At 40.4% G+C, this 17,154-nt stretch overlaps 1 protein-coding gene across 5 annotated transcripts in view; it reads right to left on the bottom strand.

Annotated features, from left to right (window-relative positions):
- The window catches only part of DIAPH2 (diaphanous related formin 2), a 413,545-nt gene that overhangs the window by 366,928 nt on the left and 29,463 nt on the right, over positions 1-17,154 (bottom strand). The window lies entirely within an intron of this gene.

Raw genomic sequence — 17,154 nt, forward strand, 5'->3', positions numbered from 1 at the left:
CTCTGCTCGGCACTGCTGAAGTAGCATCATCATTTAATAGGCAAGGTCAAAGTGAAAATGGAACATAAGGAGGTTCAAAATGAAGAAAAGAAGCGCATTTTGGAAAGCACTCAGACCTCCAAAACTTCTAAACTAAAAGAAGGTACAATGAATAAAAACTGCACAAAATGGCACACAGAGATGGAAAACCAGATATGCCAGATATGAAAAGAAATCAACCCCAGATCTCTTGATTAGAGTCCACCTGCTCTTAACTGCTAAACACAGAATAGTGTGGAGATGGGCCAGAATGTATAAAATTTGTATTTAATCAAGGAAGATTAATTCACATGAACCAAAGATTTAAAGAATCAAAATGGAAGCCTCTCTGTATACAGACCAGCAGGCCTGCATGTTACCAGCTTGCTAGCGAAGATGCAGGCAGGTACAAATAGATATCTTTAGGGTCTTGTAACTACAGGTTACTATATGACAGAAGCCATATAAATTTTATGACCTTGTTTTCTTGGTTAGGACCAGCAATGAGGGATAGCTAAATCAATGTGATTAATTAAATAAGGAAAAAGTGTTTTTCTATTTATGTTAAATGAACACAGAAATGATAATGAGTGATTCACATTTACTTGTATTTGATCATAATTCTATTGTCTTAGAATCGAAGGTATAATTGTTGTTAGAATCAATATTTGTTAATCATTTGAAGTTAAATCATTTCTAAATGGTAAAGGAAGTTTTATGATCCTAAAGTATGTTAGCCTGCATGCCCTAGAGGTATAGCTCTCTCTGGGAGCAAACCAAGAATAACAAGTTATTCTTGGATGCAGAGGCTAGCTTTATTGCTGCCCTTTGTATATGCACAGAGAGAGAGCACGCACTAACAGCATGCAGCGTTTGACGTAGAATAAGAGGCTGTCTTCATGTGACCAGGAGACAGATCTGATCCAATGGGGTTTGAACACACATGGTAGCACGTGAAAGAGGTATGGACTATGATGATTGTGTGACGTCTGTATTTTTGCGTCTATAAAAATTGGTCCCTTTGTATCAAGGGTGTGCCTCTTGCCCTTTAGAGGACACCCTGGTCAGATACTTATGCTGTCCAGTACACTTATCTTCTGATTCAAAATTGCTTCTTGGGTGTTTTTCTAATTTAGTCTTAAACTAATTCAGCTGTGTAGGACCAGAGACGCGGTCCTGGCCCCACAATAGTTTAATGAAACGCCATTTAAATTTGGACATTATTTCAACAAATTAATAAAAACCTTCCAAGTTTATAGGAAGATACTCTAAAAACACTGCAAAATCAGATTTACCTTAGAAATTTAGCTTATCCTACACTACTGCTGAATTGGCATATGTTTGGCAATTTCAAAAGTACAATCTTCTATAATTCTGCACATCTCATACTAGGCTATGCAAATGTTCATTTAGATCATTTATGCAAGTAAATTCTACCAAAAGACAGCCTGAATGCAGGAATGAGCTGGTTAAAATGTTCAGTGGTTTATAATGAGTCAACATCATCATAATTACTTTTCATCTTATTCAGTCAATGCTAGACTGCTTCATTTCTTTTCATTAAAGAACTGCCACCCTGAAAACATTTGCACTACTTTGCCTCAAGGAAATTATTTTTCAATTTGTTTCCCAAAAAAACTAATAGGTACACTTCTCTTTTAAACAGTCATAAACATCAACAGTTTAGGGAAATTCTGCTTTAGCACTGAGTTAATGTATATTTTAATGCATGGAGTACTTAGCATTTTTACAGGGGATTTCAACTGCTCAGAATGTTTCACATAAATTCTCAACAAACTTTACAGAAGCCTTATAAAGAGGATCCGATTTATTGTCCCTGTACTACACAGTGGTAGTGGAGAGATAATGGCTTACCTTAAAGGCATGTAGTAAGACCTGAAGTTAAGGGAAATCTGAAGTGGAGATTTCTTGGCTCAAAGCATACCCTTTTAGACACAGAATTATACCGGCTCTCATAAATATGCACTGCATAATTTAGCGAAAATATTACTATCTTCATACCATATGCATAATTTGATATCTGTTTCAGATTTTCCCCCTCTTGAAATAATATAGAATTTAAAAGTTAATGCAACAAAAATGTTATTGGAGAAGTAAACAGTTTGCTCTCTCATCCCTCTCACCCATCCAGCTTCACAAGGATTGGTGTGACGATAAATGAAAATTGAAACGCTTTGTGAAGAATTGCAAAATGTACTCTGTGAAGAGCTATAAAACTGAGTCATAGTAGTAATAAAATTTTGGCAAAACATTTTACAGGTAAGATCTCCAAAGAAGTTTTATGCACAGGGAAATGGAATAAGCATTACCAACTCTACTAAAAACTGTTTCTTCTAATCTGCATCGACAAACCAACCACTATGTTTTAATCAATTTAACTACCACTTTATCCTTATTAGGCATACTTAGGCCATGAATCTACTTTCTTGACTTATGCTGTACCCATCAATCCAAGATGTAACAGAAAACTAGTTTCTGTTTCAGGCATATCAGGTAGACACATCATCTCTGCAGCTTTAAAAAAAATTAAAACTTGGGGCACTCTCTCAAGAAACCCCAACAATTAGCCTCTATTAATTTGCTGAACTTTCCGCACTATGTAAGTTTTCTATTAAACTGTGTTCTCAATAAGCTTTTTTCTTTTTAAAGCTACAGCAGCAGTATCTGCTGAAACCTTCCAAAATGTGAAAATGCACATTACCCAGCTATTTATACCACACAGTACTTTTGGCCTAAGCTCTAAGGAGAGCTAAAGAGACAGAAAATATATTGAATGATGAAAAATAATGTTATTCCTTTCATGAAATCTGCTTCTACGTACAACTTGTTCATTTTTAACAAACATCTTAATGGGCTCAACTCCGTTGTATTGCTTTGTTTTTATCAAAAATTCTAAGCCCTTTTCAAGTCTTGACACCCATGTTACTTATTTTACTTTACATACTTTCAAAACAAAATTTTCACATTAACATCCTCATTTGCAACTTTTCTTCTGAATATTGCATTGTTCTACATCCAAAATTTATCCCATTGCTCATTAAAATACATTTGCAATATTGTCTATTCTAAAAGTCAACTTCAAATGTGAAGTACAAATAAAGTCCTTTAAAGTGGGTGGAAATATCTACTTTCATAAAGTTGCATAGTTTTTTTAAAGCCATTTCAAGTTTATAGATAGAAATGAATTTTCAATTACACCATAGCAAAATGCTTCACAACTGCATCAACTTTCCATACCTGTAATCTACCCCCAAAAAATATTTAAAAGCCACCAAAAATAAAAAGTGACCACGTTGCAGGCAATCAAGCTTCAAAACTAATTCTGAACTGCTCTTGAACAAGCTAAAAAATCCATATTTCTTATCTAGCTTTAACCCCATTCTTAATCTATGTCAGCTCTTTAAATTCAGAGAGAAAGCATGCTGTAGTGGTTAATTCAGGGACTCTATACTGGAGAACCGGGTTAGATTCCTTGCTCCTCCACATGAAACATGCTGATGACCTTGATCTAGTCACAGTTCTTCATAACTCTCTCAGCCCCACCTACCTCACAAGGTGTCTGTTGTGTGAAAAGGAAGGGAAAAGGAGTTTGTAATCCACCCCCACCACCCCACCCCCCACCCCCCCGGCTCTTTACAGGAGAGAAAGATGGAGTAATAAGTCCAAACTCTTCTTCATCATCAACAGAGAAACCTGGACTCATGATTTTCAACACTTAAAACATTTAGAACTGAAAATATATTAATTGTAGAAAACCACTGTCAAGTGTCATGGCTTTCCCAAAGAACACTGTAATTTTGGACAGAAAGTTACAAGACTCACTTCTACACAGCAATATAGTTTCCATGTTTCCACAGCTGCAAACCACAACAGTAAGCAGATTTTGAAGCTGGTTTGGATCTATAGTATAAACACACTGAATTATTCAAGTGTCAAATGGCAGATACCACAGGAAAAGTTCTTCCACAACATATACCAACTATGTAGTCAATAAAGCTTGACGACAACTCCTAGGTTTTTTCCAGTGAAAATTACCCTCTCTACTCTGTTTGGATTACTGTGAACTGCTTTATGCTCCGGCAAACAAACACAAAAGCTCTAATTTACCTTATTTTGTTTTGCTTTTATGTTGGTCACTTAGACCCATAAGGCTTTTAAATGTCTTTTGTTATGGATCACTTAGTTCCTCCAAATGGTGGCTTTCAATACAACAGCTATTAATGATAATGGTTTTTTAATGCCTTGGTGTTTGTCACATATTGTACATGCACTGTTACATTAGCAAACTGAAACGGATATCAAGTGCAAAGCAAGTTATTTGAAGGCTTTGGGGAAAAAAAATCCAAGGATTTGCAAATCTTAATATCTTCTGAGGAGGAAGGGTTATTAAATAATCAAGAATATACAACAATACATTCCTAAGCAAGGCCATACCCTTCTAAATCCATTGAAGTAAATGGGCTCAGGAGGTATTTTTTATTTATTTACGTCATTTATTTCCCATCTTTCTCCCCAATGTGGATACAAAGCAGCTTACATCATTCTTCTTTCCTCCATTTTATCCTCACAACAACCCAGTAAAGTAGGTTAGGCTAGAGTGTGTGATCTAGCCAGCGTCACTCAGAAAGCTTCCATAGCAGTGTAGGAATTCAAACCTAAGTCTCTCAGATCCTAGTCTTAGGATTGTACTACAAGTCAGGCTTCAGGGGTTTTTTTTGTTTTTTTGGTTTTTTTTAAATTCAGGCTATGAGAAAGTTGAATATCTGACTGATTAAATAAAAGATTAAATAAAAGAGTGACCTTGGGCCAGTCATACTCTCAGGCCTGACCCTGGCTAGTGTTTGGATGGGAGACCTTTATGGAATACCGTGGGTGTGATGTGGAAGCACGTAATGGCAAATGTATCTTGCTCTGAAAACCCTATGACAGTGGTGATGAACCTTTGGCACTCCAGATGTTATGGACTACCATTCCCTATGAGATAGCCATTAGTCAGCTGCGCCTTGATGGCAAAAAAGAAACCACAATAACACTTCGCAGTATTTCTGCCAAACAAAGTGACAGCACCAATCTCAACATGAGGAGTGTAAGCTTTAAAATTTTAGGACATAGCATCTGCCATGCACATTTTCCTTTGGAACATGCAAAGGACACAACATATAGGAAGATGAGTGCTTGACTCTATGGACTAAGTTAAGTACAACTTCATAGTTACTGTGGCATCAGGTGATATTTTGTTCAACAGTTTTGCATTGTTACCATGGGTCTTTCCTCCCAATAAAGTCATTTCCTTTCCTCTCATGCTGCTTTCCAAATAAAATCTTCTCTTTTTCCCTGAGAAAGAATCCGAAACACTAGGAGTCCCACCTAGGTCCAGACACTCAAGGCTCTTCAAAATTAGGGAAAGGGAGGAGCAAATAATTACTTTGGGCATCTAAGAGAGAAGCAACCTACTGAAAAGAGACTCTGATTCACCGCTTTGCCTTGAAGTAATAGAGAGTTATTATAGGTATGGGCTGTCTTCCCCAGCTAGATCTCTCTGGAATACCAAACCTTAATGACTGTAACCTGCAACCTAGGCTGCATCAAGCACGCAGAGAATGCACAAAAAATATGCATTCTCATCAAGTGGAGGATGGTGTTGTTGTTGTTGTTGTTGTTGTTGTTATTTATTTATTTATTTATTTATTTATTTATTTATTTAATTAATTTAGTATACTGCCCTATCCCTGAAGGGGATGAGCCACTGGGGCAACAAGCAGCATCAATAGTGAATGGCCACCCTTCCTTGGAGGTCGCAGAGCAACGAATACCCACAGTGTGATGGCTTATTTGAGGCATACAAGCATGCCATAGTACAGACTGGAAATCACGGCTATACACAATTAACTTTCTATACCAATTTATAACCGCAAGCCTTCGTTTTAACACTGCAGTGCATCAATATGATGAACTCATATGGCTCTGAAATAATTTCTCTCTTTTTTCTTTTCTGAAACAAAGGACACCAACTGAAGGAAGTTGAATTTGCAATTGTCAAAGCAGTGGTTTAAAAGTCTTGCTGTATGATTTAATGATTGTCTGCTGCTTCACTGTTCTTTTGTCTAGTTTCTAATACAGCATGAATGCATGTCTTGTTCGCAGTGCAACAAAACCATGAGATAGAGGTTTTGACAACAGTTTCATCTTCCTGTTGAGGTGGTGGCATTGCAGCAAAATAGCAGCTGAGCTACATAATTCAAGGGGGTATTCTGGTGTTCAAGTATCAGCAAATGAGCCTTCAAGGCTTGAACCCTTCAAGAATAAGAAAACATCTTCACCAAAGAAAATGAATTAGCTCTGTGGTCTGGTAAGTGGCAGGAAGTTGGTTTATCTCAGAAGACTTGTTATTATTAATAGGCAGCTCCTACAGCTTTATATGGTCTCTGACTGCATTTAATGAAGACAGGTCAGGAATTTTTCATGTTGCTTTTCACCCATAGCATCTCTAACAGGATTTGTATGTGTTTGGTAATTAATTATATCAAAAATCACACCAGGCTCTTTAATCCTTTTTATGTATCTTCAAGCAGTCAGACATGCTTCATCAAGGTATTCTGCCTCCAGCACCAGCATTGAGATAGTGACAATTTACATGGCAGTCAAATTAAGGCAGACACTTCTTGTTAAGGTCAAATTTAAGGAATTGCTTGCAGTATATCGATTTTGAGTCCATTACAATGACTACACCAAACAGGAAACCTTCCTTGAGACAGTAATCCGACTCTACCAACAGTGCCTAAAATAAGTGAGCAGCACAGTTGCTCTTTCTGCATGCTCCCATTCAAAATCTGCCTTAGCACTCTCAAGCAAATGTTGTGACTGCCTCCCCCCACACACACACACACCCATGAGTGATGTTCTTCCCCTTCATGTAGGCCAATTCACACGTTTAGACCAGTCTAAAAAAAGGAGTCACTGCAACATTGAAGGTGAATTTAGACTAACAGGGAGAAATGTCTGAGTTCATCTCTCATGAAACTACCTTTAAGGTAGAGAGATTCTGTACTATGGCATGCTTGATAAGGCATAAAATTATGTCCCAGTGCTTTAGTTTACATTTTAAACTCTGCATATTACCTGTATTTTGTTTCATATGCTCATTGGACATTATGTATCATCACTATCTTTGTTCACTGATCTTGGATTAAGTTGAGAGTTAGGTAGCAGAACAACTCCCCTGCACTCTGCTTCCTCCGCTAACTTGGAAACGGGAGAGCACACCGGTATCTCTATTATCCCAGACTGCAGGCTTCAGGAGGCGCACAATCCATCCGTTCCTAAAAGCAACCCTAGAAAACAGGTGATGTATAGCAGCAGCGACGCCATAGGCTGGATTGGCCGTTTGTCCCTGGGTGGAAGGGGGATGAGCAAGGATGATTTGGGGCAATTGGGCCCAGTACTGGCTATCAGTCAGCCAGCTCTCGAGCAGCTTCCTGCAGCCCACCCCAAAGGTAGATCCCTAATGGAATGGGGTGGGGCACAGAGATTGGGATGCTTATCCTAGAACACAGCACAGACTGAAAGTAGAAGGCCGAAGATGTGTCTGGCATACAGCAACTTCCCTTGACAAACATCCACCCCCCCCCCTCCCCATGAAGTCAGGTTTTATTTTCAGTGTGGCTACTCATTATTTGCTATGACTGCAGTGGGTCACTGGTCCAGAGGGCTGGGAAGGAGTTTTACCCACAGCTAATTGGCTGATTGGCCCTGGAGTTTTCGCCTTCCCCATAGCAAAGAATACATTTACTGTGTATGCTGGTATGAACTGTTAAAAAGAGCACAACCCTCACAACTGGCTGCTGACATTTAAGCATTAGCTGGGAAATATAATGCAGGCTGAGTGCCCTTCATGACCAAAAGGGGAGTTCCCTTAAAGGGCTCTGGGTGGAAGGCCACAGGATAGCTAACCCTGGGGCTAGCAAAACCTCTAGGACCGTGGTGGCGAACCATTTGGCACTCCAGATGTTATGGACTACAGTTCCCATCAGCCCCTGCCAGCATGGCCAATTGGAGGGAATGATGGGCATTGTAGTCCATAACATCTGGAGTGCCAAAGGTTTGCCACCACTGCTCTAGGAGGATAGTGGTGGCTAGGAACAGTGTTTAGGAATTGCATTAATTCCAACCCTAACTCCAGTCCTTTGCTCACCGTTACCGCAACACGCAGGTTGGGTAAAGGGTTGACAATAGTTGGACTGTCAACTGCACTCACTGTTCCCAGCCTATGCTACATCAAGACCTGAGGAACCTGTAATCAATTAAGTTGTGGCCTGATTCCTCCCAGCATAGTGTGTCTGTGTCATCCTTCTTTCTGACCCTGTATGCTGGTCTCCACTACAGACACAATTACACCTTCACTGTATATCCCATTTCAAACATTTGACTCACTAGTTCTACAGGGCTGGGAAGGAGTTTTACCCAGAGCTAATTGGCTAATTTATAGCACAAATGTGGTCACTGTGCCACACAATTTACTAGTAATTTGGTACCCGGGTACTAAAATACAAAATTCTGCACTACACAATTCTACACTGATTTATATAATAAAACTCAAGGGCAACAACTAGACTCAGATATAAAGAAAGTTTTCTTTCAATTTAATGCCCTCTATGCTCCTTAAAGGTAGATACCAACGTATAGATAGACAAAAGAGGCTATGCCCATGCAACTCGGGCCAAGTTGAGACACTGCAGCACACTTTGTTTCATTGTGCAAGATTCGCCAAGATCAGAATGACCAACCCCTCATTACTTCACTTCTATACAATCATTTAACCGATGCCCTTAGGATTCCCTTACTCTTAGAGAACCTTGACCCTCATCTTTGCGAAAGCGTAGCAAAATACCTCCTAAAGATTACAGATGTAACCCTAGATGGGTACTAAGAATTAGATTGCTAGCATCATAACAACAATAATGTTGGTTACACTAACCTTTGCTACTGATATACAGTGCCTACCTCTGCCAGTAACCTATAGGTTCACAGTCATCCAAAGTCAAACAAATTGTGGGTGACTTATAGAAAGATGTCGTAGTTCTACTATTGTTTGCCAGATGGTATAACAATTGAATGCAGTGGCAACCTACTTGTGTCAGACCAATTATCCATCCATCTCCCTGTTCCCTTTCCTTTACCTTTTACCTGATGCCACCCCAACAAACCCTGTGTCTTACAGTAAAACTTTTAATATTGTATGTTATTATGATATCTAGGCTCTGCCGATAAGCCTTCAGTCTGGTCTGCAAATAAGTATGTAGGAATGGCAGTTTTGATGAGTCCGTTTGGACTACACTATTGATAAGAGTCTGAACTACAAATATTACACACGGGACTATCACTATGTGTATATGTTTGACGTATTTATCTTTTTTATGGACAATTGTTTTATTGTAACATGGAATGCCAATAAAGGCCTGAATTGTAATTGTAGAGAAAGTTTTCAAGGTATCAGCACTTTACGCTGCATTATATCTTATTTCCTTGGAAATGGATGAAAAATATGAGATGTATATTTGAAAAAAATGTTTTCTATATCCAGTGATTTCTGGAGTTTGTTTGGTACTTATCACTATTAGTATTCAGCATCTAAATCCTTCTGGCAGCATTATCAAGAATTGCCAAAAGCTAAGAGAGGATTTCAGAGCTAGAATTTTTTTTCTCCCAAAAGGTATTTAAACACAGCCTTGTGAAATATTTAAATTAATTGAGAGGGTGGCATAAAGCAGTACCTGAAAAACACTTTCTCAAGTCACATATACACATACAACTTGTGAAGGAGCACCAGAAAGATACATTTAAAAAAAACCCTACAACAAAAACTTTACCATCTTTTTCCCCAATAACTGTTATACCTGTATATTTTCTATTTTCAAATGTGCAGTGGTAATTTAAGCATATCTTCCATTTCAATTCTTTTTAAACTGATCCCTGAATGATGGCTTTCAGAATCCATTTTCAAAGCTTTCACCTGCACATTCCAATTTCTAGTCCAAGTTCATAGTGGATAATTTTTAAACAGGATTACTGTCTCCCAATTTTCTTTCTGCTTGCAGCAGCCTATCAGCATTACTTTGCTCATCTTCCTTTGCTGTAGACATGCTAATTTGAAGTGCTAAAGCTTGGTCCTGTTTCTTTTAACACAATATTCAGACATGACAGTTGAATCACCTTTCATATTCCCCATTTTATTATTTAGTTGCTTATCTGTAATGAACTGTACAGAAATGCATATACCAGTACTCATTTCATATAATAAGGAGACTATTTATACCAAAGTGAAATAATCTCACTTTTTAACGTGTTACATACCAATATTTAAGTTCATAGCTTTAAAAGACCAGTTAAAGTAACTAGCAATTAAAAGATCACATTTGCAACACAAATACTCTGGTCTGCATTATAATATTTGTTATTAAAATGCAAAACCTGCAATTCAAGTTATTCAAGCACACTTCAGTCTTCATCTGCAGTATGTTATATTTATGATTATTTTTGGAACCTTCAGATACTTGTCAATATTTTTTAGAAGCAAAGGTGCAGTGATTATATAAAGCAACTTGCACTTTTCAGGGAAGAAATGTTTAATGCTTCTGAAATCCCCTACTGAAAGTCCCAGAGGGTAATTGTGTTGGTCTGTGGTAGAACAACTCAGTTCAAGCCCAGTAGCACCCTAACAGACCAATGAGATTTTCTAGGTATCAACCTTTGAGAGTCAAAGCTCTCTTACAATGGAAGCTCTGAAAAGCTCATATGCACAAAATATTGTTGGTCTTTATAATACTACTGGACTTCAATCTAGCTGCCCCACCACATAGGTAGCAGCAATTTCAAAAACATATTAATCCTATGAAGGACTAAAAAAAAATGAACTGCTTTAGGAAACACGGGGGAAGGGGGAGAGACGCAGCTGTCTACACAAACATGTATCCCTTCTTTACAGCATATGCTTTTGTTCAAGTTCCCTTGATTTCCATTCTTCCTAAAGGTACATGAGGAAATCCTCACCAGCAAGAACTTTCTCCTCCATTAATATTTAAAGTTCCAAACATCTTTGAGCAGGGTCTAAAACCACTGAATGTTGCATGTTTCAACCCTAAAGGCACTACTACTAAGTTGGTTGTTCCTTCCTGTGTGAGGGGCCCTTTCCACACAGGCCATTTACAGCAGCCCAGGGATGGCAAAAACACCGTCCCTCTGCAGCTGTTCACACAGGCAGTGCTGCTGCAACGCAGTAGTGCTGTCCTGTGCGGCCCCAAGCGGCATGAAGGTGCCGCATTCCACCTCCCTTCCCAAGGGAGGTTTTTGGAAAGCACCGCCTTTCCATCGGCGCAGTGCAAACTGCACCGCACCAAAGGCGCCGCTTTCCCATCCCCCCCCCACTCACCTCGTCCTCCAGCGTTGGTCTGGAGGGCTGCTGAGACCCGCCCATGCTGCCCTCTGACCCCTGGAGGTCAGAGGGCAACACTCCCGTGCGAACAGCCCCCTCCCCTCCACAGGCATAATTTCTGCGGATGGAGAGGCGCCCTTTCCGCTGTGTGGAAAGGGCCAAAGATTCGAGAAGATGAGTCCTGCCCAGAAATTGGCTAGTGTCCCACACATATAGCATGACCCCTCCCAGTCACCTTTCTGCTGTCTGAAGTCCCCCCAAGGATCAAGCGGGACCCAGTGGGGCATGGACAGAAGACATCTATTGCCACCCCTGATTTTCCCCCAATGCACCTGAAGCTGACCCAGGAATACCCAGCAGCCCACCATACCATCAACCCCAATCCACTCACCATGGACATCAGGGTGGTGATAAGCAATACAATCAGCCCCACCCCCACCGGGAGCAGACTGGAGTAGGGCAAGTCAGTAGGAGACAGTAACTGGCAGCCGACAGGACCTTCCACTACCTCATGGGGTCACATGGGGAGAGCCAGGACAGATCTTTCTGCCCATCCCAATCCTGGGTGCAGGCCTTGGGAAGGGAGGTGGGAGGAGGAGAGCCCATTCTGGGTACTGGACTGAGCAAGCTTAGTCCAACATCCAGCATTGTTCTCCCTACCTCCCTTCCCAAGGTCTGCAGGCCTGGGCAAGAGAGGTGGGGGAGGAGGGCCTGATTCTCAGTGCTGGACTGAGGGAGCACAGTCCAGTGCCCAGGATCATTCCCCCTACCTCCCTTCTCATGGTCTGCAGGCCTTGGGAAGGGAGGTGCGGGGAGGACAGCCCAATCCTGGGTGCTTGATTGAGCAGGGAGGTGGGGGAGGAGTAGTTCAGTTCAGTAGTTCAGTGTGTTCAGTTCAGCAAGCAGGAGTGTTCCCCCTCCCTTGCTTCCCAAGGCCTCACTGCTACACCCGCCACTAACAGCTGTTTAGTGCCCACTGTATTGTTTAGCGCAATGAGCTTTACTGCTAGTTCTAATATAAGAAGGGAAACAGAAGGTGACGTAGAAGATAAAGCAAAACAGCTTTACACAAGCTACAAAGTCACAAAACAGTTACTCCTCCCTTCTTTCCCCACCCTCCTTATATAAACACTTCCGATAATACTGCACAGGTCTCTAGTGAAACAATGTTAGTATTTATTATGTTATTTATTAAAACACTCATCTCCCAGCCTCCCTCATGATTCAAGGCAGCTTGCAATAATATTGAAAAACATTTTCAATTAAAAATAAAATCAAAATAGCAGATCCAAAATCTCTCCTAATGTTATGAATGCAAGAAGCATTATAAGAAATTTCTATAAGTCTTTCTTAATTGAAAGAGGTTTGGTAATAGATTTGATTGGGAATGATGCTGAATAAGTCATAAATCAATAAAACTGTTTGATTGTATAACTACGACACAAAAGTTGTGCAGTAATAAATCATGTTCTGATTTTTTGCACCAAATGAAAAATTAGGAAGAATATTTTATTCAACATAAAACTGAAACAGCAGAAATGCTTTTGACCATTCTGTAAATAAATGGTATGTCTGTTCTGCAATCACCTGCTTCAAGAGCAAACAATCTCAACTGTCAGAAGAGCATGGAGCCCATAATGGAGATTGTTCCTCTCTCCTTTCTGACTCTCAGGGCAGATGATCCCAAATGGATGTCGTCCAAGCCTCATTACAGATAGGCCGCACTATATTGAACACAGAGTAGCTGGTAGATTATAAATTTTATAAATTTGTATCCTGAACTGTCCTCTAAAAGAGTTTCTAAGTAAGATGAAGGGGGGGAAATAAGAATGTCTAGGACAGGGGTGTCCAACCCTGCCCTCCAGATATCTGTGGACTATGATTCCCATCAGCCACTGCCAGCACCAGACACTGGCAGAGGCTGATGGGAACCACAGTCCACAATGGAAATCACAGTCTACGAACATCTGGAGGGTCAGGGTTGGACACCCTGGTCTAGGGTACCATGATGCCAGCCATAGATGTGGGTTGAATGTTTGGAACAAAAACTACCAGACCATGACCACAGACTAGAAAACCCACAACAGTTAGTCAAGTCTGGCCATGACAGCCTGCGACTATACATAGATTAAATTTGGTTGGATTGTGTCTGGTATCTTTACAGTCTTGCTAGTGTTGCAGAGGAGGGAGCAGGAAAGCAAGAACTGGGAGCCGCCACACACCCTGCAGAAGCAAGAGCCAGGCAAACAGGCAGGCTATTGGGCTGGGGGCTGGCGGAGTGAGTGAGTGAGTGAGTGAGTGAGTGAGTGAGTGAGTGAGTGAGTGAGTGAGTGAGTGAGTGAGTGAGTGAGTGAGTGAGTGAGTGAGTGAGTGAGTGAGTGAGTGAGTGAGTGAGTGAGTGAGTGAGTGAGTGAGTGAGTGAGTGAGTGGATTTGACTCTTCCCGCTGTGAGTCTCCTAGGTACAATATCTATTACCATCACTCTTGAACAAGCAGTCAAAAGGATGAATCATTCATTAGTATGAAGCCTGCATATAATCACTGAATAATTCTCAACTGTTAAACTTGTCCAGGTAATAAGTTTCAGTTCTATTTTGTTCATTTTTTAAAGATCATATTAATCCCCAAAAAATGTACTGAATTCCAACAGAGATTAAATTACATACAAGTTAATAGCTTCTCTGCAAGAGTTCTATCACTTGGCTAATGAGTGGGATTCATGAAGACAATCATGTTTTATACATGCAAATTCTATGGTGTCTCCCTAAATTGGCAACAGGCAGCATAGAAGAAAATGGTTTTACAAGAACCACAGGAGAACAAGAAGCCAACTGCTAGCATTCCTATGTTTTAACATTTCTAGAGTTAAAATTCTGTAAGTTTTCTTTTTAATGCAAGAGACTAATAAAACAAAACCAAGTCTACACAAAGTCAAAATACAAATTCTGATTTTTAAAAACCCTTCAGTTGAAAGAGAAGAATTAAAGCACTTACAAATCCATTTATGCTTCACAACAACTCAGAGGCTAAGTTAAGGCTTCCACGTGGCTCGGCATTATATTTAAGAATTCTGCCATTTAAGACAGAGAGTTTGGATTTATACCCTGTTTTTCTCTACCTATTAAGGAGTCCCAAAGCAGCTTCCAAACTCTTCCTCTCCCAACAAAAGACACCTTGTGAGGTATGGGGCACTGAGAGAGTTCTGAGAGAACTGTGACTAGCTCAAGGTCACCCAGCTGGTTTCATATGTAGAAGTGGGGAAACAAATCTAGTTCACCAGACAAGAGTCCACTGCTCATGTGGAGGAGTAGGGAATCAAACCTGGTTCTCTAGCTAAACCATCAGGTACGATTTCAGCTCTAGGTAGCTACCCTTTCCCTTGTTTTTTACGGAATATTTTTCCCTAAGTGGCACTACTACTACTTCAGTTCTTTTGAATGGATATTCCATACCATTAATTTCGACATGCAAGCTATTGTAACAACTTTATATTACCCTGCACCCATGTTTCGTGTTGTACTTTGCCCTACCCCACCCCCACCCCCCACCCCCGCCAAAGAAGAGAACTGTGAAGAAAATAGTAAGTGTGGCAGAATGAAGGGGAAGCGGTAGGCAAGCATGGCACGAACCATACAGCCTAGGTACACAGTGGTGACAGCTTTAATTTCCAATCCACACAAGTTTTTGGACCACAAGAGACTATGTAATTAAGTGTTTCAGCTGTTTTCTTAAACAAAGATTTTTCGGTACACTTTCAAAAGTTTCCTTATATTTAGAATAAGTACATTTTTCTTACTTTTCCAACAATATACAACAGCACTCCTAAGATTAAAAAATCCCTTCACCATTAATAATCCATTGTGCAATGTAAGCTTCTTTTCAGCACTCAAGTTAATTTTGAGGTACGCTCTCTGTCTTTATTCATTGTTGGCCTTATTATACTGTTGGGTTAGGATGCCCTCAGTCCACTGTACAACACGGCCAGTGAGGTTTGTTGGTTTGAATTTTGCACTAGGACCCAGGAAACCCAAGTTCAAATTCACAATTGCCCATGCAGGTCACTCCGTGGCCTCCGGACAGTCACTGTTCCTCAGACCCCATCTTCAGGATTGGTCAAAAAAGATGCAGCACTGATTGACCTCACAGAGACCTTTGGTATCATAACTATATGATCCTTCTCACTCATCCAGCCAATGCAGAAACTGCGTACCACTCCTTAGCTTATCAATCTCATCTTTCATTGCTGGGGGACAGCTCTTTGAGACAGTGGTACTTGTGCTAGTAACATTCATAAGGATCTATTCTGACCCACTTCCTCTTTAACATACTAAGTTGATAGCAGGTGCTGCCTTGATCTTGAATGTGCCATGTCAATAGGAGAGCAGATGACACACAGCTCCATTCTTCCTTTTCATCTGGATCAGAGGAGATAGTGGATTTCCTGAATAAGCAGCTGGATGTTTTAAATAATAAAAAAGGTTACACTCTAGAAATACTACTGGCATGAAATTAATGGTGTTCTCCTTTGTGGCGCAACAAGCCCTTTGCTAAAGTATTCCATTTTCCACTGTGTTTGAATAGATGCCTTGCAGTTTCAAGAAGAAATCTGCAGAAGTATATCAACAAGAAACAATCAACCTGTCACCAATTAAGTGATCCAGCAGATCCAGGGGGAAGGGGGGGATTTGTTTCTAAAGGAAGGTTGAAGCTCAAATGTGAGTAAGCCTTCCAGACTGCTAAACTGAGACGTTTTGTGTAGTAAACTTTTGTTCACTTTTCACTGAAATCCCTCTCGGTAACACAATTCACTGCCATTTTACCTCTCAAACAAGCACTAGTGCCAACCAGTTCCAATATGCTGTACTTCTTCAAAATAGAAACTAATGACTCAGTACCACACAAGATTTAATTCAGGATCTCAAAGAGCAGCATCAAACTACAGGAAATTAAAATCTAGGCCAAAAGTACTGACATTTGAACTGAAGTTTTTAAATTCACTCTTACTCTGACAAGACTGTAGGGGCAGTCTCTAATTTTGACAACCAGATATGGACATCTGAAACAGTATATATCTCCTTGGAATTGCAAGACTGTCCACTTTCCTTTTTAAGTAACACTGGCAAAGACCAGGAGAGAGCTAACCAACATTGGCTCCTCTCATGGCCATGACCCCGGCCACACTATGCCAGTGACAGCAGGGTCCCTGGTACACTGGCAGGGTGTCCACTGACATGTCTCAGCACGGGGGGGGGGGGGGGCATTGCAGCCACATGTGAATGGAATTGCCCTCCCACTGGGGAAGTGTCCCAGGGAGGGTAAATCTGCTTGTGTGGCACAATGCACTCCCACAAATGGTTTCATTTCCCTCTTTGGATGGAGCTCTTAGTTATTTGTTGAAGGCACAAATGTGGTTTAACTTTTCTAGCCCTTGTTTTTAGCCTGTGGAAGAATGTGGTTTAACTTTTCTAGCCCTTGTTTTTAGCCTGTGGATCAAGAAAATAGAAAGATGAGGCTCAGAAACTTTAAACAAAAAGCCAGATGGCTACCAAGCTGAGTCTAAAAACTAGTGAATTTTTGGTTCCCAACAATATATGACACACACCCCACAACAGTACATCTATAACAATGACAAACAATTTATTTATTTATTTATTTATTTATTTATTGTTACAGCTTCTATACCGCCC

This window comes from Sphaerodactylus townsendi, linkage group LG13 (genome assembly GCF_021028975.2).
Source record: "Sphaerodactylus townsendi isolate TG3544 linkage group LG13, MPM_Stown_v2.3, whole genome shotgun sequence".
Taxonomy (NCBI): Eukaryota; Metazoa; Chordata; class Lepidosauria; order Squamata; family Sphaerodactylidae; genus Sphaerodactylus; species Sphaerodactylus townsendi.